Source organism: Zootoca vivipara, chromosome 3 (genome assembly GCF_965207765.1).
Source record: "Zootoca vivipara chromosome 3, rZooViv2.hap1.1, whole genome shotgun sequence".
Classification (NCBI taxonomy): Eukaryota; Metazoa; Chordata; class Lepidosauria; order Squamata; family Lacertidae; genus Zootoca; species Zootoca vivipara.
Genome location: NC_142586.1, coordinates 42409605 through 42433932, shown reverse-complemented (window position 1 = coordinate 42433932; position 24328 = coordinate 42409605). Strand labels below are relative to the sequence as shown.

At 41.2% G+C, this 24328-nt stretch overlaps 2 long non-coding RNA genes across 2 annotated transcripts in view; one reads left to right on the top strand and one right to left on the bottom strand.

The window, feature by feature from the left end:
* The first annotated feature begins 9951 nt into the window (after positions 1 to 9951).
* Positions 9952 to 18996, top strand: LOC148686229 (uncharacterized). Its single transcript, XR_015948930.1, has 3 exons — positions 9952 to 10164; positions 13534 to 13584; positions 17749 to 18996. It is a non-coding gene; the product is annotated as an uncharacterized LOC148686229 (long non-coding RNA).
* A 186-nt stretch (positions 18997 to 19182) lies between these two features.
* LOC148686228 (uncharacterized) overlaps positions 19183 to 24328 on the bottom strand; it is a 76481-nt gene continuing 71335 nt past the window's right edge. The window contains exon 3 of the long non-coding RNA XR_015948931.1: positions 19183 to 19281. This is a non-coding gene — a long non-coding RNA (uncharacterized LOC148686228). The remainder of the gene's footprint in view (positions 19282 to 24328) is intronic.

The following is a 24328-nucleotide window of genomic DNA, read 5'->3' as shown; positions in this document are numbered from 1 at the left end:
AACAAGTTAAAACTATAGTGACAAAATTAAACTTCTAGTTAGGGAGAGTAATACCTGACGATCAGCAATATCTGCCAGTATGCAGATTCCGAGAAGAAAGTGCAGGCTATTTTTAAACAAAAATCTCACTCCAGCTGTGTAGCCTTAGCACTTTTATTTTTTAAAAAATGCTTTTGTAGGAAAAAGAAGATTTTTCCCGCATGAATTTCCCCTACCAAGTATTTTCATCAGATAATTTTGGCAGCTCGAGGCGTTTTTCCTTTCAGCGCAACAAAATAAGCCAAACAGTCCAAGTAGCTTATTTTGTATATAAAGAGTTCCTGTCCAAGCCACACAGCTGGCGTTTCTCAATCAAGTTGTCACCTACATAGCTCTTCAGCATAACCCACCACCACCCCACAAACATGCGCTTTGAAGATAATGGTGCAGCTAAATGCACATCTGCTGAAACAGTATGCATCGCACTTGAACATCTTTGTATGTGCTCGTTTGGAATCAAGCACTTTGCTCGAAGTATTTTATGGCCTGTCCTTCATCGGGAAGCTCAGAAATAATTTATAAGCCTTGCTGCTACAGCTAATGGAGTTTCTACTTTCCTTCGTTTGATGAAGTCACTCCTTTTGGCTCCAAGGGGTCTTCAGTTCAGCAAGCGGAAGAGCCAGATTCCTCACATAACATGGCATGTGCCTTAAAGTATTCATGAGCTCTTAAAAGTGACAACAAAAGAGATTGTTTCTAAGTGTCTGCTGTTAGACAATTCATGCCAATCACAAATCCTTGAGAAAATATCCTTTACTGCCCAGGGATATTCACAGCTCTCACCTATTCAAGGGCGTGAAACTCAGAAGCAGTGCTATACAGGTGTTTGAGAATGGTGATCAAAGCAAACACAAATCCTCATTTTCAAGTTATGGCAAAGATAATTAAAGGTGGGAAGCACTGACCATTTAACTGAGTCTACAATAAGCAGCCATTGTACAAGTGGTACTTCCAGTGGAATTGATGACATCAAGTTCTACTAGTTTATTCCAAACAAAATAAAAAAATTCCTTCCAGCAGCACTTTAGAGACCAACTAAGTTTGTCATAGGTATGAGCTTTCGTGTGCATGCACACTTCTTCAGATACACTGAAACAGAAGTCCCCAGACGCTTATATATAATCAGATGGTGGGGGGGGGGAGGTATTACTCAGAAGGGTGGAGGGAGTGGGTGATTGACGGACTGAGACCAACACGGCTACCTACCTGTAACTAGTTCATTCCAGTTTTCCAGGTGCCCAATATAAAGTTGGGGCAATTTAAATATACTCACAAAAAAGTATATGTGTAAACAATTGCTAAATTGAGTAATGTCCACTCCAGGTTGACTGAACATTGCTGGGAAATAATAAGATTTTTTATATCATTTAGAATTTTCTATTTAGGTCACTCCACATGTCAACTTAATTACCAAATGCCAACCGAAATGGCCTCCCCTTCTGGAATTAGGCCTATCGTTCCACCACTCCCTTAATGTGGAAATTTGTATCTCATGCAGCACTTTTCATGCCAATGTCACCTCTCCTCTGAAATGGGCAATGCTGGTGTAGAACAGAGGTCACTATCATAGTTCCCTCCCTTCAGATTAGGGCACTCAGGACAGGCCGTGTGGCAAGGGAGTAGAATGACTGTGGGACTCACATGGAACACTTGGGAGCTGCTGCTGCTACCTCACATACATCCCAGCACCTGTAGGGATGGCCTTGGTGTTATAGGATTTGGGGATCCATATGAAGTATTATTAAACTGCCCCAACCCCAAAAAATGTTTTGAGACACTTCTCAGCAAATATCAGTACCCATAATTCACAGTGTTAAGTCAAAGGAAAAGATTCTTAAGTTCCATTGGTTTTCATTGGAGAGAAGTAAGTACAGTGGTACCTTGGTTCTCGGACTTAATCCGTTCTGGGAGTCCGTTCAACTCCCCAAACCATTCAAAAACCAAGGTGCAGCTTCTGATTGGCTGCAGGAGCTTCCTGCACTCAACTGGAAGCCATGTAAACTGCGTCGGACGTTCGGCTTCTGACAAACGTTCACAAACCAGAACACTGACTTCCAGGTTTGCGGCGTTTGGGAGCCAATTTATTTGGGAATCAAGCCGTTCGAGGACCAAGGTACCACTGTATGTGTTTAAGGCTAAAATCCAGCACACATGTATTTAGCAGCAAGTCAACTTGAACTCAGTAGGGCTGCCTTATCATGTACAGGATTGCCCTACAACTCTTCCACTAGAATCAATGGGACCAAAAAGTGCTTAATGTTGACTGGATTGTGCTCATTGCATTATCTTACCAAGTCCCCACTCTGTGGTGGCAGTTGACTATTTATAACAAATACAGCTGAAAAGGCTTTAATGGATTAAACAATAAATTTAATTGATTAATCAAGCAGTGCTTAAATTTATTAATCAGTGGGAGTGAATTTTAATCAATGGTGACAATTTTAATTGGTGTGGCTTAAGACTGAAGGGTATACTTATTTTGAAGCTGTTTAGCCTCTTGCGTTAACCACAAGAGGAAATGAAATGGGACCTAATAAAAGGGGCTGAAAGACGCACCAAAAGGCAACTTATTGCTTGTTTATTGTAGTAAATTATGCCAGACCATCACCAATAACTGCAAAAGGTGCCTGTATTGAGCTTCTCATAATGTGCAAATATATTTAAATTTGATTGGCTAATTACTGAATTAATTGGCTAAAAAGGTAGGTGGTTCATCAACACCACCAACAAAATCTTTAGTACATTGGCAGACCTAATGAGAAAGCTCACAGTTCATTGATAGCGTAGAAATATGATTTAAATGCTGCCTTATTTCAGCACCTGGGAAGCCAGTGCATTATTCTATATCACAATAAATACCCTAAAGTAAAGGTGAAGTACGGCAGAACAGACAGAAGGAAAAGCATGTGGGAAATGAGATAATATAATGGGCAATAATAGGAGAGCATCAGATGTGCTCGTTAAAATCTTTCTCTGGCTTTGCTTATGGTTGGTCTTTCTCCTCCTCCCCCATCCTTTACAAGAGTCCCACAATTCTTTCTGCCCTGGTTCCTCTTCTCTTTCATGCCAGCCCCGGGTTATCTTACTGGCTGCATGCCTTTCACACTCAAAGCCACACTAATGACTCACAAATCTTTTCACTTCCTGACCAGGCTCACTCAGTTGAATCCCGGCACTTCCATGTTAAGGCGCCGGTTTGTGGGTTAAGCTGCAATAAGCATACAGCAGGTTCAGCTCAGGAAGAACAGCGAGCTCAAAGGGAGAGGCACAAAGTTTCCCTGTGTAATTTGTGCCCCACAGCTAGACCAAGCCAAAGCCAGCATGTTAAAAAAAAAAAGGCAATTAAGCCCCAAAGCAAAAAATACCAATTAATTGTGATGATTAGCTATGTCTTCATTAGCAGCCCATAAATAAATCATGCACTGCATCATGTAGCTACTATTACTGCCGCACCAAAAGAATGAAATAAAACTTTTAGTAGGATTTGGGGGAGGGGGGGGAGAAGCTGAATTAATTATACACAGTCTCCTAACCTGGCATCCGCACTCTACTTTCAGCATGGGCCGTGTTCCATTCTGTATGTTGATTAGCATATGTTTGCCATTATATTTAAAATATGCTTCTGAGCCAAGCACAAAAAGAACATAAAGCCATAATGAAAACAAAAATAAATAATATATCAAAAGCTGGCTTTATAAGTGATATAAATGTTTACATAGAACAAACATTTTTTTCAGCGTTCTGTAGCCACCCCTAAAGTTCTTTAATGGTTTTAGCACAATATTTCTGCATTTGACAGTATCTTGTAGAATATGAGAGGGCTGTATTCCAGTGGTGTCCCCTGTATACAACCAAAATGGTTCCAGAGTCTTGGGGGACCATTCAATGTGGGAAGTGAGAAAGAGGACTGCAGTGGAGAGGGAGTTGGAAAAAACTGGATTTCTTCCCCTTCCAGCTAATGAAAACCTCTACTGGTTCAAAGTGCCTTCCATCAGCAGATTATCTGAAATGAGATACGGATGCGAAACACAGAAACATACAATGTTTTTCTTCTTAATTAATCACCCAAGCCAATGTACAAAATATATATTAAAAAAGCTAAAAACAAAACGGTTTCAAAACAGAAGACGGGTTTAAAACGGAATGTTGGTAGACCGTTCACAAACACAGAACAGCTGTTTAGGTCAATAAAGGCAAGAATGTGTGAATTTGCTACCCTGATAAAGAAATGCTATAACAATTGTTGAGATTCCACAATGTCATTATATGGAAGTCCTGTTTTTTTCCGGCAGAGGTTACCCGCAAGTAAGTGTACACTCTCTCATTTACACTGCATCCAGTGTGCTCCTGCTAATTTGAGAAGCGATGGAGCTGTACACATTATGATAGCCACAATCCATATCTGTCTGCATCTATCCTGCTGTTTCTTATGAAATAATGTATTTTGATACGTTTGTCCCCGATCCAGCTTTGATTCAAACCGAGGAAAACAACCTCGCTGTGTTTTAATATTGTAATGTGTACACAGCCTAAGCGTGCGCAGCTCTTCCTCCACATGCCCCGAGGCTACAGAAAGTGCATGAATGGAATGAGTCTTTACTGTGCACTCGCTAGGCTGGATTCGGAGCCATCCATGGCAAAGGGTTCCATGGACACATCCTCTAAGATTAGTTCCCAGATGTCAGTGTGCTTTGCAAGATAAATTTGTACAGGGCAGGTTACAAATAAACACAGGAGGAAATGGGGCAGCTAATACTAAATTTCCAGTGTTACATTGCAGTCCCAGTATTGCACCAAAGGTTCTTAAAGTCAGGGAACTTTTCAGTGGTAAGTGAATTTTAAGCTTTATAGGCTGTTTGCAATGTTCTTATGTACACTGATACATATTCTGAGGTTTATGCAATGAACTCTCTCCTGGGGTGTGTGGGGTTATAGGCATTTTGACAACAAGTGAAGATTTCAGTGAGTCTCCTCTGGGTATGGCTAAGATGGTTTATCACCCACACAGAATGAGAAGTTCCCATCCAACTGCCTGTCTTTTACATATAGGTATTATCAGGGCTTTCCCCCCTTCCATTTAATCTTAATTACGCCAGATTTTAAGCAAGATGTTACATTTCTTGAAATACATTTAAATAATGCAAAGGTTTAATATGATTCACTTGGTGAGATTGTTTGAGGTTTGAATAGCGATAGTGTTCAGAAATCAGAAATCTGACAATGAGACTTTTCCATGCGGATTTAACTGTTTGATTTTATAGAAAACGTCCTCCATTCACAGCTTGTAGTTTCAAACCAGCAATTGTGTGACTATGTAATTGTGTGGTAATGTAGAACGACACAAAGCCAGTCTGAGTGGGTGCAATCCCAGAACCCAGGCAACCTACTAAATTCTGGCACCTCCAGCAATGAGCAATTTAAAAAGTTAAAGGAAAAAATGTTCCCTACACATATTCAGTTCGATGAGTGGGCCTATCATGGGCTTTGCATTAGAAAATTTTGCCATATTTGTACCAAATATATACACTGATATATTTGAAACTAAATTGATCGGTCCAGCCTTGATCTTTAAGCTGCTTTGCTGTCAAACCAGCATATAGAGCTGGGACTATAATTCTGAGGCCAACCTGCTCACCCCCTTGCAAGAGCCTTGAGATCCAGCCTTCACCCCAAGAAATTAACACCTACCAGCCAAAGTTGTGTATGCCCTTGACTGCAAGGGAGGACAGCAGCGCCAAGCAATGACACAAGTTACTTTGCAAAGTGCCGTGTACACTGTTGCTGCATATAATAAATAATAACAATAGAAATGACAGCATAAATAACACGTCCCAAATGTAAGGCTGTACTTAACTTATAACTTTGATTGTTAAAAGAAGAAAAAATGCATTTGCATAATATTTGTTGTACTAGCCATATATGCAATACATTAAAGCTGGATATACATCTGACATATAATCAATCCTCTAGAATGCTTTTCAGGTTAAAATGCTTTTTGAAAATTAAACAGTGAACTCTAAGGGAATGAAAGCAGAGATCTAATTCAAAAATTCACTAAGGCATGTTGGAAGTAATTTAAGGGTTGTACCATCTCAGGTATGCTCATGTGTTTCTGATTCCTGTAGTTCACGGAGATTGGCAGGCCTTCCTGCAGATCTCAATCAACCTTTGTTTTAATCTAGGCTATTATTTTTTATAAAAAAAAAACCAAACCTGTGCCTCACAATGTTCTGTGAATTAGTTAATCTTTCAGTTTCCAGTCTTTAAAGCTTTGTGGGTCTGGTAGTTTCTTTTATTAATAATAGTAAGAATTGATGTTTTTGAATTATGGTGCTGGAGGAGACTCTTGAGAGTCCCATGGACTGCGAGAAGATCAAAACTATCCATTCTTAAGGAAATCAGCCCTGGAAGGACAGATCCTGAAGCTGAGGCTTCAATACTTTGGCCACCTCATGAGAAGAGAAGACTCCCTGGAGAAGACCCTCATATTGGGAAAGATTGAGGCCACAAGGAGAAGGGGATGACAGAGGACGAGATGGTTGGACAGTGTTCTCGAAGCTACGAACATGAGTCTGGTCAAACTGCGGGAGGCAGTGGAAGACAGGAGTGTTTGGCGTGCTCTGGTCCATAGGGTCACGAAGAGTCACACACGGCTAAATGACTAAACAACAAATTATATTCTGATATATATATGGACTTCTCCATTCACTCCAGTGAACAGAAGCATTCCACACTTGCAAAGAGAAACCTGCTCCTTCTGTTGAAATGAATGGGAAACCAACGTTTGAAAAGAGAACGGTCTTCATCATGTGAGGAAAGCAGCCGGAAGTTCTAAAATAGCAAGACTTCATGCTCATTTGGCAGAAGCTGTTAATGTGCAATGTAATATATTTGAAATAGATTGTGTAAACCCAAGACATAATTATGCACATTTTACAAGCCAAGATCAGCATTTCTTAATCCGACAGGTTGACCCTGTTTAAGGCTACTGAATTATGCCAGAGATGAAGTGTGCATTGTTATTTCACAATCAAGCCAACTCTGCTACCTATTATACCGGCTTCTTAGTGGCCAGGAGCTTGGAGGTCATTTTCCAAGCTAGTGATGTTCTTTTGATATTCAAGCAGAGATCTATATCATAAACTGTGAAAGTTGAGACAAAGATTTTTATCTCGAGGTGTTAAGGAGCCGGACCTCCTTTCTCCATTAAATTGGCAGTTTGTGACAAGCAGGGAAGGGGGGAATTCTGAAGCTAACTGGGTCTCATTTCACAAATCCTTTCCAGTTAGCCTTCCGTCTTGCTCAACAGGCTAACAGAAGATGCAGTGTAACCTAAGGAGGCCTGTTGTCAAACCAATTGTTGACTTCTGCTGGTTTAGCCAGTGAGACCAGAAAGAGTTTAATTGGCTATCACATTGCAGAGCAGGAGAAAGCAGAATGAATCACCTATTGTTTGCAGATTGTGTTTCACAATATGCTTTCCTATGTATATGTATATGTGCAGGAGGGGAGAAAGCACAGGGGGGGAAATCTATTCACATAAGAAAGAAATGTATTTCCCTCCTTAGATGGACAGGGTTTCCAGATGGGTGTTGTGAGTGGGTGATCCTCATCTATGCATTTGTGTGGGGGTGAGTGGGTGGTATTGACAGAGTGTTGTTTCCATTGATAGATCAGTCTGTATCCCCCCACCCTAAATTTATTATTCTATGGCCTTTAAAATGTTTTTGGGGGGAGTTTTGTTTTGTTTTGTTTTGTTTTTAACTATTTATTTTGTGTTTCTATCCTGTATTTTTATCTTCTGAATCAATCTGAGATCTTTGGATGAAGAGCAGTTTATAATTTTAATAATAATGATGATGGTGGTGGTGGTGATGTTAAAAATATATCCATACTGTAAGCACTCTTAAGTGTGCGGTCAAAAGCCTAGTTAAAATATACTTCAGGTTTTCATTTAATGATTAAAGTTTTATCTGTGTGGGAGACTGGGGTGGGGGCGGGGGAGAAATAAATATTTGGAATGGAACCACTGTAGAAAGCAAGTCCACTATCCTCCGCTGAACAGCTACGTCAAGAGTGATGAGAGACTGAAGCATTCTGGGACATGGTTTCTGTTTCTTATATAAAACACATCCACGGCCTTGTTTATATAAGGTTTTGCATTATTTACCAGGGCATTCCACACTGCATGACAAATGAACATACAGAATGATACATTTGCACACAAATGCAATGTGTACCATAGCTTGCATTTTCTCTAAAGCTGCTGTGAATAAAATATCAGTCTCCATGGTTTTTTTTAACATACTTCCTTGTCCTTTTCCCGTAAAGCAAAGAATATATAGAAATCAGGGGGGTGGGGTGTACCAAAGAAGAAGAAATAGCGGTAGCAGTTCTGTGGACAGATATTAACATACTCTGCAGATTCATTTTCTCCTTCCAGCAAAATACTGAACAGAACCGGTGCTGCTTTGCTTACAAAATCTGACATGATCACAGCCCTTGGCAATTTAGTATTTTTTTTGTTGTTGTTACATTTGTTGAAGTTCTAAGAATCAAATTAACAAAAAGCAAAATCCAGCCTAAATCTTCAGTGTAATATGGAATAAAACGACTTCACCAAGATGTCTGATTACACAATGATTTAAATAATAATAAAAAGTTTTTAAATGATCATGCACAGATTGATATTGCCAATAATTTCCAGATGTAGTTTGAATTGTTCCTTTTCTGATGGTACCTATTCAAGGTTGTTCCTCTATGAAGTTACCTATTCTATAAAGTTATCCCCTTTATACCCCTTCTACAATAAACAGACCAAACACTTAAGTAAGTTTAAAACTTTTACTTACATAATCCAAGGTCTTATTTGTGCATCATTCAATGCCACCAGAATGAATATTGCAGACAAAATATTCTTGGGTAGCAATCACAGGAAAGATAGATTCAGGCACGTGGCTTGCAGAGCAAAAAGAGACGGAGAGTGAAAGGAACAGGAAAGAGGGGATGTGACCTCAGTAAGCCTGCTTTGTGGTCCTTAACACCTTCATATACTAACTAGCAAAATATGTGTGCTAAACAGTGGGTGCTGATTGTATTTGCTGGATTAATTTCCGTTTCAGACACGGAATGAATAAGTGAACATTGGCAATTTCCACTGTTGTTTCCACTTCCATAGGAATTCTCTGACATCCCCAGACTCACCTCTCAGAAATTTAATCTAGCAGATCAATAGAACAAATATTGCTATTCCACCTAAAGTTAGATAAACTTTCCACCTGTGATTTCATTACCAAAACTAATATGTGGATCCGTAAGACGCACACAGTGCTTTTTTTTTAAAGGACAACCTATTATCCCACATCTTCATTCATCACTGAGGAATGATTAAAGTAACACCTCTATGGAATTAAAGACAGGGCTCAACTTTATTATCTTCTCATTTTACTGAGATAAATTAGAGAGACATCCATTTAATCAATCAATCAGATTTCCTCTCCTGACTAGTTTCATCTAAAGTAATCCCACTCTTAGCTGAAAGGTAACTCTTACTTAGGAAGATATTAGGGAAAGCATCCCCTCAAATTTACTGAGATATCTTTCTGCCTGTTTTCTTGTTTTTCATTGAAGCGTTGAGAATTAGTTTAGAGCTGGCTGGTAATGCTTTCTGATTCCTGCTCTAACTTTCAGCACATTTCCTCAGCAAGTCATGGAACTTTCAGTGTGATCTGTCTTGTTCTTGAAGCCTTTGCTTCTCGTTCTAATGTCTGAGCAGGGAATGCAGGTCTTATTTGCAAACACCCAGCCTAGCCTTCTGTGACGAGTCACTCATTGTCAGTAGACCATTTACAAAATACAGAGTGAATATAAATCAGCGGTAATCTGGATGTATTCAGAGACATCTGCGAACATTACAAAAACAGAACAGGAAGCAACGTGAGACTGCATAGTTCAGTCTTGGAGGCTAGTTCCCTGTTGATCTCAGGCTATTCCCTGTAGCATGAGAATCTAAAGATGGGGTTGAATGATTTTTATTTTATTTTTAAAATCTGACTAGATATATGAACTTCGCATTCTTTCTCCCAGTGGCTTAACTGAGAAGAGAGTACACTTACTCAACATCTTGTAAGTTTCTGAAGTTCTCACTGATTTCTTTCCTCTGCCTTCTTCTCTTTTATTTTTAGATTGTGTTTTAGCCAACACCGTTTTTTGTTTTTGGGTCTTGCTGAAACACTGTTAAAGGTTAACAACCCATAGTGTTTCCATGCACTTTCTCACCCTACCGTTTCTGAAATGGGAGTTTGCTGACCATGTCGTTATGTTTTTCCTTGTTTGCATTTTTATGTGCATGACTAACTATATTTCAAACTCAGAGGCAGTACTATTGCTGTGACAGTGAATCATAGGGACTGAGAGTGTGGGTTTTGATCCACCAACACACACAAATCTGTACCTTGCCAAATAACTTACTAGATAGTATTATTGGGTCTGTGGCTTATATAGGACTGAGTGTTGTATGGATTAATAACAAAATTGATGTGATACACTTTGAATGGCCAAACCTATTGCAAATGCAAAATATTATTCTGTATCCCAAGTGGTGTTTGCTCCAATAGGGGCCATTAGGGGCAACTGAAATGACAGGGGACTAACAGATTCTGCCCAAAGAGCTGCTGACAGTGTAACTTATATGGTCTAATGATCTGACTTGGTATAAGGCAGCTTCCTGTTTGTTTTCAGGAGTGATTCAATTTAAGTTATAAAGCTGTGTATGATTTCAGGCCAGCATATTTTAAAGGTCACCTCCACTGAGGCGAGTGAGACCACCATTTTCTTTCCAGAGTTTCAGCTATGAGGAAAGGGCACTTACCTTCAGAAGCCTAATTTACCAAGGAAACTCTTTTATAGGATTTTAGGAAATACTCCCCCCCAATGGTTAAGCCAATGCCAAGTTTTGAAATATACAGGTATATTATGTTGCATATGTGTGTGTTTTACATGATTTGTATTAACTATATGCCGTACATTCACACAGAGACCAGTTTGGGTAGCTGGTAGACCAGATCTTTGTTTTTAAGAGCTGCACTCTGAAAGTGGCATTTCAGAAGCTTTCAAATGTGCTGTGAACATTATGTCTTGCATGCTTAAGCACTGAAATGGAAGATCTGCCAAAGATCCACAACATGCCCCCAGGCAATGCCTCCAAAAGGAAATGCAGAAGAAGAGGATACAACTTTGCTGTCTAGCACATAGCACCTATTTGCCAGCTGTGGATGTTTTTAGAGTGTAAAGAGGGGAAGTCAGATCTGTGTTGTCCCTGTGTTTAACCTCACTGACCAGCAGGAAAATAAAACCACCTGGAACTGACTGAAGTGACTTTTTCCTGCTGGTGGTTGCCTAGTTGTCTCAGCCTATTATTTCACACTGCTAATGTTGCTTTACAAGATGCTCAGTGTGTGACAGATGGCAGGCCCCAAGGGCTTCCACATGCTACCTAAAACCCGATTGTCCTATATCATGCATTTACTAGGACTGTCTTCTCTGTGCCTTCAAATTCACTCTCAGATGTATAAAAAGAGCCTTTCCCTTGGTGGGAACTAGAGCTACCTTTATTCATTTATTTACTTATAAAAATATTAATATACCACTGTTCATTTAAAAAAAAACCAGAGTGGTTTACAAGTGTAAAACATAAAACCATATAATAAAACCATAACATTTAAAATCTGATAACCACTTATTTATTTATAAAAATATGCATGTAGCGCTATTCATAAAGAAATATCAGGGCAGTTTACAACAGTAAAATATCAAACCAGACGTGTGTGTGTGTGTGTGTGTGTGTGTGTGTGTGTGTACACACACCCCTCGATCGGGACTTTCTTGCACATGCCTAGTTTTGGATTGCAAATTTTGATATGAAGCATTATTTTTTTATTTGTCTTTTTCCAGCAAAGTGTTTTCAAATGTGAACTGCTGTGCCATCATGGACATTTGCTGCCTTGCTGTAAAAACCAGGAAGAAGGAACCTAGTGAACTAGTAATAATAATAAGTTGGTGGTGGGCGATTTCCATGGATTTTCCTGGTTTCTAAATAAAACACTGCCTTCCAAACCAGTTATTCCTTCCTTAGTCTATATTTTCCTATAAGAATGGCAGGCCTTCCCAAGAGATATGATTCTAGAATATTCAGCTGGAAATGTTGCTGAATGTATGGTCACCTATTGAAAAATATCAAGTGGGATACCTGGAATAGTCGTCCCATTGCTCCACCACCCGAAAGAGAAAGCTGGTACTATCCCAGTTCATGATGCTAAGCCATGACTCAATTGCTTTTGCTGATTTGATTGAAGATGCTGCTGCTTTCTTCCTAGGGACTGGTCTTGTTACTTTAGCCACAACTGCAGCTAGCTATCTTTTATTAATCTTCAGCTGGCACTGTCCAAGTTCTTGCTGCCAAATCATAACGCAATTGCTCTTCCTGGTTGGAGGTGCTCCTACTTTCTTCATGGTGACTACGGTAATTTTTGTCACTTTCCCTGTTCCTCTGGATGCAGAGTTTTTGGCTTCTGGCCATATCTCTTTCCACAACCTCCGTATTCATCGCAAACTGTCAACAGACCCTTTTAGACTCAAGGACACATTGGGATTCTTGAGGTACAGGCACCACCCCTTGGGGTCACATCTTGCCCCCTCTCCTGGATCAGCTCCCATAGTGTGAGAGAAGGAACACGCCTCCTTTTCCAAGGGATCTATGTAAAAGTCAGATCCAGTAGAATTAACATGAGCCTTGGAAAGCGCATAGAGCTGAATGATGAAGTGGAAAAGATTGTCACTCTTCTAACTTCCTGCTTCAGCTCCAGTCACCTTTCTCTCTCATGGAAAGTACAAACAGTCACCACCTCATGACCAAGGAGGCAGTGATGGGGAGATGCTGAGAGGCTTTGAGGGTGCCAGCGGAAGACCTCAAGGGTGGCATGATGTCCAGGGAATCAACATTGGCGGCCCACTGATCAGGAACGCTCTGCACAACAGCTTTAGGTGACTTATTACAGGGGGGGGGGAGCCTGCAGCCAGCATTCTGACCCCTCTGGGTTTATGCATGCATTCTCTCTCAGTTATCATCTGAAATGAGCTACACTGTACAAGGGATGAAGCCATGGACCACATGAAGTCACAAAACCTTCCCATTTGTTTTTGTCTGTCTGTTGATGCAGCAAGGCAGGTAAAGCCATGTTCACCAGAGCAATTTTTCAGATAGGTACTTGTATTATTAATTGTGTTGTGAAATAAGCACATAAAAATGACCTTGGGAAGCCAAGGAGACAAATTAAAAGAGGGTTTGAAAACATTTCTCGCTCCTTGTTACAGATATTCTATTTACCTTCATTAATGGCAAACTTGTGGAGAAGATTTATTTTGTGTTATTTTGCTACCTAATCTTTGTCTTCCCTTTCTTTCCTCCCACCTACCCCTTTTATGCATGATGTTCAGTCCAAACAAACGATCCCTGGGCACAGAAGCTTAGCAAAAGATGTTTGTCAGGTGAGTTGTCCCTCGCTCTCCCAGCTCCCATTCCATCAAATGATTGCAGCCACAAACCGCTGACAGAAAGAAGGAATTATCCAAATCAACAGAGGCCTGGCAGAGAAAGACTAAACATAAGAATAAAGCTTACAGATGCTTGGAAAATAATCATTAGCAATCAGAGGCTAATAAAGTAGCACTTTAAACAGCAGCTGTTGCCAGGGGAATAGATGACAAATATTAAATTCCCTTCAGCCCACACCTAAGTCACTTAAGCAATTAAGCATATTTCCACTTTTGGAGTTTTCATAGGTACTTATTAGTATTGTGGAAGAGTGTGCTAAGCAACCCACAGGATCTATCAAAGGCCTTTTTGTGTCAATTACTTAGTATTACTGTAAACTGCAGAGCTTCCAGCGATTATTGGAGCATTTCTTTCCCGTCCTTTCTTAGAACTGGAAGTGCATTGATTTATCCTACTTCGTAAAGGGCACGGGTGCATTTCTACCCAAATGACTTATGCAGAAATTGGCTACTCCCCCTTGCTCTATGTGTAGGCAGCAAAGCTTCTCAAAATGTCACAGAGGTCAAAATGGGATGAGTGCCTATCTAAAGAGGAAGGAAGTAAATGAAAATGGTACATGCAGCTGTTGTGTTTCCTTTCCTCGTTCGTCCTCCAGCCTCCTTGATCATCCATGCCATGAAAGAAAATTAGGCACAACACAGAGGGACACAAGAAGGGAAAGAAAAAGGGAGGGTGACTCCGTCAATTTCGGTTTCACATTTCTCATCTTTCCGGTATAAAGATCTGTTCTCCACATTTCCACATCCATTGGGGATTTGTGTGCAAATTTCTTCTAATATGCACATTAGTATGCAATTTTCTGCCTAATATACACATTGCCACAAAGGCATTTGTCTTAATATAATGCTTTTTTTGTTTATTTTGACTAACTTGTGCATTTTTATGCATACTTATTCTTAGTATATGTGCTTGTTTACCCATTATTTGGGTCAGAGATCTGGAATGCAAAATTTGGGGAAATGCGAATTTCTAAAGTTTGCTGTGTTTCAGCCTATGTATTGTTTCAGAAAGTGCAAATTTGACAGGCTCACTTTTAAACGTGGATTGAATGGAATTTATTCACCGTTGCTATATAGGAATAAGAGCAGTGGTGGTTTCATTCTACTTCAGTCCCTCAGGGCATTTGAAGGTACAGACAACCCCAAAGGAGCAGAGAAAAGTTTATATTAAAAAGAATACTCCAAATCGCCTTGCTGTGCCTTGCTGCATTCTGAGCAAATTTACTGTTCTGCAGAGACAATAGCATTTTGTTATTCTGTTCTCAGGCAAATCATAGTGGAGCACCCCACTCAGTCCTGGACCATGCTATGGTTTCTCAGACAAGGAAGATTCCATATGGCCCCATGCTCTGTTTTGTCCTTCCTCTTGCCTTCATTTCTTAAGGCACAGCTTTCTAATCCAGGCATCATGGGAAACAGGGATTTAAAAAAAAACCTAAAACAGCCAGACGCTGAAGGAAAGAAAGGAAAGTGTGAGAAGAGATTACAGTATATGGACATAAGGCCTATTCCATGGTTAATTGAACCAGCATTGTTTTGTCTGAACCGGTCCTGTGAGATACTTTAGGAATCCCACATTACTCTATGCAGAAAGGAACAGATAACAAATAAATCTGTTTTGAATGTGAAATATACTTGGAGTTGAATGTGAATTTCATTTTCTTTATTCAGCTCGTAGTAGCAATGACTGAAACTTTCCCCAAAATGTCTGCTATATATACATTATTTACACAATGGGCCCCACATGATTGGCTAATTCCAGACTGCTCCTGTAGGCCAATCAGGTTGCAGATTCACTTCCTCCAGAAGCCTGATTGGCTGCTCCTGCTGGCCAATCAGGTTGCTGATTCACTTCATCCAGGAGCCTGATTGGCTGCTCCTACAGGCCAATCAGGTCGCTGATTCACTTCCACCTGGAGCTGGATTGGGTCGCTCCTGTGGACCAATCCGACTTGCATTCTGGATCCTATTGTTCTAGGATTCAGCTCAGTACATAACAGAATGTTAAGACTCAGCATTGAAATACGTCAGGCAGTAATGAAGAAGATGCCTCTCAACATGTCCAGAATCTTATCTACAGCTTGGTATCAGCAGAATCTGGGTCCTTGTTGGAGAATAGCTTGAACCAATCTAGATCTCAATTGAAAATTAACCATTGCCTCCACCTGAGCAATGTAAATGCTGCCTAGAGTCCAAGTTGATATCAGATCCTTCATCCTACACTGCTGTCACCTTAAAAAAAAATCACCAGCCTTTGTTCACCCATCTAGAACCAGCCTATAGAAAAATAATAGATGAAATCTGCAGAAAGTCATACTTTGTCCTACTTTCCAACCCCCTGCCATTTCTTACATATAATACTTTTGTTGCTTGCTTTGTTTGTTTGTATGTTACCATTGTACTAAAAAATCATTGCTGGCTGGAGTTTTAAGAATTTCCTTTAATTATCCTAAATCCTTTTTTTTAAAAAAAATACTGACACTTTTTGTTCCTGACAGATGTTGACAGATCTGTACACAATACAAGATTAATACTAGTTATTATGCATGGTTGGGATTTTAGACTTTCCAAAATGAGCACTTTCTGACACTGTGAGTGTGGATGGGGGGGGGAAGGTAAAAGCAAACAATAAAGGTTCTAAAAACAGTCTCCTTTCATGTCTCTCTTTCAACTTAAGAATATTTAGCACAATATGAGCACCGCCTGCTGTTTGGGGACTATCCAGCTTTATACATATGGAAATTAAAAAGCTAAACAAAGCAGGCTTAATATACCACAAATCAATTCGGGTAATAGAACCAAACTGGCCAACGGTGTAAGAAAAGAAAGTACATCCCCATCAAATTGCCTGCGCTGGTTTTCCTCTGTGAATTGCCCTTTTGTGGATTTGTGCACTGACCAGGAAAGGGATACAACTGCAAATGATCTTTTCATGTCCTTTTAAAATGATAAAAATAAGATAGTCTCCAGGTGGTCTTTTTTCATAAATCTCTTTTAAGCTTCGGGGCTACCCTGTGTGGCATTCTGACAGGCCGACAATAAAGAAGTGCTTATGATGGTCTGGAGGGGGGTTGTTCTAAAGCTTCCCCCTACTGTTAAGCAGTAAATCGGGGACTGACAGGATTCCTCACCTGCCACCTCCTGCCAGGGTGACATTAAATCTACACTATGTACTCTAATCTCCTTCTAACCACTAGAATCGGGAAGATGGGGGAAAGTTAGATTGAGATATCTGGATTCCAAGGTGTTTCGGTAATGGTGAAATCTGCCCGTCCCATGGCAACGTTCCAATATAAATGTGCTGGGGAAGTAAATAAAAGTTAAAACTCTTTTGAAGGATTTTGTATGCCTCTGCAGTCTTATCGCTCTCATTTATTTATATTATAATAATATATAATAAAAGAACGAGTCTCCTGAATGGGTCACTTGACCCTAGTTTACTCGAGGAAGCAGATGGACTTTACTTCTAGTAGAATAAAAATGAAAACAGCAATTATGCATGGCTTGTGATCCCAAACAAGGTAACACCAAACACTTCATGTGTTTCAAGCAAGTTTAATGGGTATCTGTGATTTTTACATGGACTTTTATGGATTTCGTGCACTGCCATGAAATGGAAGTGCTTCATGGGGGAAACATAATAGTGAGAGGCACTGTCACGCTGAATCACCATTAACATTCTACCATCCTTTTTCATGATCCTTTAGTTTATGTGGAAGCAAGGTGAGCCATTGCGGTCAATGTGGCATCCTCCAGATGTTGATGGATTACAACTCCTACCATTTTGTGACCCGGAAATTACAACAAATCCAGAATGCAGCAGCTAGACTGGTGATTCGGAGTGGCCACTGAGACCATATAATGCAGTACTGAAAGACCTACATTGGCTCCCAGTACGTTTCCAAGCACAATTCAAAGTGTTGGTGCTGACCTTTAAAGCCCTAAACAGCCTCAGCCCAATAAACCTGAAGGAGTGTCTCCACCCCCATTGTTCAGCCCGGACATTGAGGTCCAGCACCAAGGGCCTTCTGGCAGTTCCCTAACTGTATGGAAGCAGCACTGAGATGCAGTTATTAATGTTATTTTGTTCATTCCTAGGTCCGCCTGCCCTGCATGTCTGGATAGTGAGGCACAGCATTGTCCACTGGGCCAGCAAGAGGGCAGCAGAGTCTGGAAGCGGACGCAGGCTCGGACTTTCCAACCACGTGTGCGTCTCCCTGGTGTCCAGACAAGGAATGTGTTGGGAGGGGCTTCTCCCAAGCGGTGTGGGCGAAGGTGTCTGCGGAGGCACGCCCACGGTGGTGGTGCAGCTGGGCATGAATAATTGCCGAAAGCCTCCAGTTTGAGCTTGCGGACCCGCATGCAGGAGGACTTGGAAGAGTTGAAGGCAGCTCTTCCTGGACTCAAAACTTGTGGTCAGTGATGGCAGTGACGTGTGTGGCAAGGTAGCCAATGCCCAGCTACCACCGAAGCACATTCAGAGTGCAGTGGCCAAGAAGGTTCTGGCCTTGGGCAGGACAGTGATCCGTCACCCGGGTATTACCTTCCATGATGCATCCCTTTCAAGGCTTGATGGGGTACATCTGTCTGTGATTCGGAATGATTTGTGGCTGACAGCAGTGTCAGCGGGGTTAAGGGATTGGTTGCAGGAGTGAGTGGTTGGCAGCGAGCGCGGGTGCTCGTGTGGCGGATAGGCACTGGTTCAGGTGATAGGGATGGGAGAACGATCTTGCCATCCCTATGTGAAGGATATTCCATTAAAGGAATCCAGGGACTCAACTTGGTTTGGTCAACCCCTGAGAGGGGGTTGTGCCTGTGCCTGAGTCCAGGGGAGCATCTGGGGGGTGAACAGAGTCTGTTCCCGGGCTTTTCACCTATCTCAGGTGTTCACCCTTGGCTGACCTATAAAAGAGCTCTTGTTCAGCGCTACCTAGAACTGTGTAGGGAGCTAGTCGAACCAGAGCCTATGCAACCACTCACTTTTCTGTAATCAATAAAGTTGTGGCCTAAATTCTGCCCAAAACCAAAACTAAAATTTGAGTCAAATGTGTGTTTATTTACGGGGGAGGTCTCAGGGACTGAACACGCAAACAAATAACATTTTCTGCAGTGATCCGCATCACATCTGATTTCACTCAGACTAGTATACTTCAGTTTATTACTTGACCAAAGAAAATGGGAGATGTGTTTCTGGTCTTTTCAGCATAGCTGCCAAGTCCGGATCGTAAAGATCCGGGATCGGCAGCGCGCGCATAACCGGAAGTTGCGTGACGCAACTTCCAGTGGCGCTTCGCCCTTCTATGGGCACCAGAAAATGGCGGCGCCAGCTCCGGAAGTCGCTTCCGCGCATGACCGGAAACACGTAAAAGCGACTTCCGACGCCGGCGCCGCCATTTTCTGGTGCCCATAGAAGGGCAAAGCGGCACCAGAAAAATGGCCGCCGGGAAGAAGCAAATTAAAGGGACAATGTCGGGATTTTCCGCCAAACGGGAGACCACCGGAAACGGTAAGAAAAAAAGGGGTTTTCCTGGCGGATACGGGATACTTGGCAGCTATGCTTTTCAGCAGGTGGGTAAACAACTGACTTCTGCAACTGACTTCTGCAAGAAACATGCAAAAGTACTTCATGTGCTGAGGAGAAAGAAGAAAAAGGCAAATTAATAATGGTAGATGACCAATTCCATTTTTATTTGTTTTTGTCAACTTTCAGCGTTCAAAGAGCATGATTCAGTTTAGACGACTTTCAGCAAGATATCCCCACTGCTAGAATTAAAGTGAGAAACGAACGCTGACTCTTGGCTTGCCATGGTGTGTCTGGCAGGCTAAGGCACCAATGCTGCTTTTATAAACAGGAAGAACCTTAATGCTTCTCTTGAGTCCTACCAAAGCTGAGGATTTGCAACGATGAAGATTAAAGCACATTAGATCTGTTGTGTTTCTGTGTGATCCTGTCCAAAGCCCTTATAATCCTTTTGTTCCCCACTGAATGAAAAAGAAAGAAAGAAAGAAAGAAAGAAAGAAAGAAAGAAAGAAAGAAAGAAAGAAAGAAAGAATCTTTATCCAGCACCATTTTAACCCAGTCCAAAGAATGCCGTAAAGAGTTGCTGAATGGCTGCAGCCTTTAATTTGCTCTCAGGTGAAATCCAATTTGTCAGTTGTGGATCAATACCTTTCTCCCTAAAATCATCTCACATTCATAGTAGTAAAATGAATCTAACAGGCATCTTTTCCAGTCTCTTTTTGTGAGGCAGGATCTTGAACATATGTATCTATGAAATTTCCTGCGTGTTCCTGTAATTTGATAATCTCTCCCCACACCTCACCCCTTGTACCCTTCCTCTGTGTATTCTGTGTCAAACATCTGCATTCCAGCTTCAGATACTATTGTAGATTGGTTAGTTAGCTAATGCCAGACTTCTTGGTCCGGCCTTCATAATCCCATTAAGTTCTTGAAATATCTTCTTTTTGAAAGCCGGGATGCCTTGCACTCATAGTTCAAGGGCATAAATCACTTCGCTAGAATTTCTACAAGTGCTATTGTAATTTAGCATCGAAGTAATGACAACAGTTTGTGTAGCCCACCACATAGGGCTTGCAATCCCACCTACCAGTTCCTATGTTGGTGTAAATAAGGGACTGAACTAAAAGATGTGACAGAAATAGTGGGGGTCTGGTTGGGCAAGAAAATATGCTTTTCATTTATTTTGAGTTCCACCTGGGATTTCCTTTACCATTTCATGCGTATAATAAATAGTAGCTGTCAGCTTTGCTGAATTTATTACTTATTCACAAAGGACTTATTTATAACCCTTCTAATTTCATAGTCACTCTTTAGGAATACTAGTCAACCAACTTTCATCCTAAACCCAGTGGAATTAAGAAGACCATTTGTTGCTTTGTTTGTTTTAACATGTGTGTGTGTGTGTGTGTGTAAATTTAACATGCTTGCCATTTTAAAATGCTCTTAGCTACTACAGGAGTTCTTGACTAAGAAATGAGATAGAAATGAGCAATCAAACAAATACTATGATCTAATCAAACTAACACCGGGTTGTACTTTAAAATAGATCATGCAAACTACTTGGAAGTAAACAATGTTGAAATTTAATGGGGCTAGTTCCTGAGTAAGTGTTTGACAGAAGAATCCTGTTCATGTTCATTGTTTATTTTATTAAAAAATGTTTATCCAAATTCCTGCGTATTTCTCCAAAGAGACTGAAGATGGCAAACGAACAGTAATAGAAATGGAATAAAACAAAATAATCCCTGAAAAACTCCAGTATGCGTTCCAACAGATCAATTGACCTCCTGTTTAGCAAATTCAAGCAGCACAAAAGTAGCCCAGAACTGAGCCGCCAGGCTATTTCACAATTAACCAAATATATATCAAGGCTTCATCTTCACCAGCTGCCTGAAGCAAAACGATGGAGCTTGACAGACCTTGCTTAGTAAGATATTCCACAAAGTAAATGTCACAACAGAAAAGACCTCACTCCTGGTTGACACCAGGTCCCCCCCCCCCAGTTTAATGGACTTGGAGCAGGGCCCCGGATGACAGCAGTAAGAGTCGTTGTGTTCTGTTGTGCAAGATTGCAATCTGAGACTGGGATACCCCTAGTCATGAATAATATTACCAAAATCAATGTAATCAGTTGCAGACGGCTTGATGAGGTGCCTCTACTTACTTGACCTCCAGTCAGCTGCGTTGCTGCTGCTTACCAAGAGCTAGAGAGGGGTGGACAAGGTGGTGTTAAGGTTGCAAGGACGTTTGCAAATGCACTGGCTGGAGTACCAGGTTGGCTCCACTGGTGCATTTACACCACACCAAACTCATTACTGGTGACCTCTCAGTAAACAACAACAATGCAACCAGCCAGAGATGAGGTGAGCAGTGGCAGCCCACCATACCATCTGCTATGGAATGGAATGTATTAATGAATCACCATCACTTTGATCTTGACCAAAAAACAAAGGGCAAACATTTAATCACAGAGACAATAGGGGGTTGAAGACTTGAGCCCTGGCATGCTATAATTTTTGTGGAAGCAAATTAGTCAATTGGTGGAGAAAAGATACATTGATTTACCATGCTCTTTGGTTGCATTCCTATTCTTGTATTCGCTGATTGCAAATTCCTTTCTTAGCTCTGCCAGTGAGATGTAAACTTAATGAACTGAAGTGACAGGTTTTTGCATCCTAGGTTAGGCAACCTGACAGCAAAGTTGTGTTTATGTATATGCCTGCAGATTATATATGTGTGTGTGTGCCAGGAAGGCAAATAAAAGTTTTGCGGCGCTGCTGGAGGTGCAATCAATAAAATCACAGATATGCTTCTTAATTCAATGAAATCCATAGGGAATTCTTTTTGATGCATGGTGCAGTTTAAAAGGAGAAAACAAAATAGCTCCCTAAAAATCTTGCATATATCTCAATTACCATCAGCATTGTGTTCTATTTGAATATGTTTCCAACAAATTGGTTAATAAATAAGGCAATTGTTGTGTGACTAAGAAATATCTCTGCAACCTCTCTTGCCTTAAAGCAAGAAAAGAGAGGGGGGGGTTAACCCTGAAACTACTAAGCTAGGACAGAGAAAATGCTGAACTCACAGAACACACACACACACCTTGTTGTGAGATACTAAAACACCAAAAATGCATTATGGCAGATATGCCATATAAAAGTGTTGGGGGCTATATTTTTCATTTTCTGGAGCAAAGTTGCTTGGCTTGCATTTTTCATGTGCAATCTAGATGAGGATATACTGTGATCCATAACACTAATAATTTTAATCTAGGCCTGACTCCTCCTTTTAGTAAGTACTGTCATTGGACAGGAGTCAGCTTTGCCTGCTAAACAACAGCCTGAAGTGGGAGAAGGTGGAGTGACTCCATTTGCAGCTGATCAACCTAGAAGGATGTAGAGGAGAAGGCATGGATGCAAATCAGCTGGCTTCAGCCTTCTTAAGCAGAGCTTCCAGCAGCAGTCAGGTGCTAGTAACAACGCTTGCAGTTCCCAGTGTGACTCTGCTGCTTCCTGCTCATCTTGACCCCAAGATTTTTGGATTCCTTGACCCCTGGACCATCTGACCATGTGGATTGCTGTTCATCTGGCCCTAGGACTGGACCTGAATTTGGATGCTGGTTCTGCCTCCAGGCAAGTACACCTCAGGGATTCTTCTGGTTGGCTGGCCTCTCAATCCACTGAGCTCTGCACGTGGTTGCTCAGCAATGAGACTATGACATGTACACATCTGGATTTCTTCAGAGCCACACATTCTATCTTCCATACATTCAGTACATGCACATCTGCACAGTGGTGGCATCACAGCAGCAGGCTTCAAATTCATTGTGCACTTGTTCATTTGCATGCCTGCAATGCATACACTTATATTATATTCATACAATAGGGAGCCCTGACTTTTTAGGGATCCTGATCACATGCATATGTAAAATATGCTACATATATGCCAATCAACCCTCGTGCTTGGTGGAATGGAATCTGCTAATCTCCAACCCTAACATGTGTTCACTGTATGTGTGAGACAGTCATTCAAATGCTTGGTGGTGGTGGTAGCTTGGGTGAAAGTTACTACTTCATTGCTAATGTTTTTGTTGATATCCTTTATGATGTCTACCAACGTGGTCACAACTTCAAGATCCTCTTCACTTTTAGAATGCATTTTGCTTGCTTAATCTTATTGTCTACTAAGAAGCGGTTCAGCAATTTCCAGCAGTAGAAACATTACTTACTCCCAAGGAAACCTCAGTAGGATTCTACTGTAAGTCCCATTGTGTCAAGTGCAGCAAACTCAGTAGCAAAATGTTTAGGACTGTTTTCCCCCTGGGTTGTGACTCATGCTATGTATTTGATCTTGGAATTCCCCAGCTGTCTCCCTCCTCCTTTTACACACTCAACGAGCTGACACAGAGTGATCCTGGTTTTTTTCTTCAATGCAACATGCATAAAAAAATAATCATCCGTCCACAATTCTGAAAGGAAGGGGTGTATGGGCGAGAAATGTATGAACAGCAGCTACAGAACAAAATAACAAAATATGAGAGGGCCTGGATAGCATACCGTAATTTCTTCAGATGTGTTTCTTGATTGGTATCTGCCCTAAATGTTTCAGCTTTCCTTTGTCTTGTTTACCAGTTCTTTTCACTTCTTCCCTCAATTATACTGCATCCATTTTCTGACTACTTGAAAGTTTTGCCAGTCTATCAAAGAGCAAGGTGAGAAACTTTATCATTTAACTGCAAAATAGCAGAGAGAATGGGCTGGATCCGGAAAACATGTACACAAAACAAAGCTGGCAGAAGCTGACTTCCCTGTCACCATGGACTGCTGCCGCCCACTGGCTCTCTTGACGGTTGGGGTCTCTGCTGAATGGAACAAGCTGTGGTAATTGGGTCTGAGAGAGAAAGGGAGAGCTCACTTGAAGAGGTTGCTTCCCTCCACCCAACTGTCAGGGACTGAAACCACACTTCACTCAAGTCCCACAATCCATTAGCTGGTTTACACCTGCATTTTTCTGGATCCAACACCATCTAATGAAGTTTTGTGTGTGTGACAAAGAATTGTTGTTTAGTCGTTTAGTCGTGTCCAACTCTTTGTGACCCCATGGACCAGAGCACTCCTGTCTTCCACTGCCTCCCGCAGTTTGGTCAGACTCATG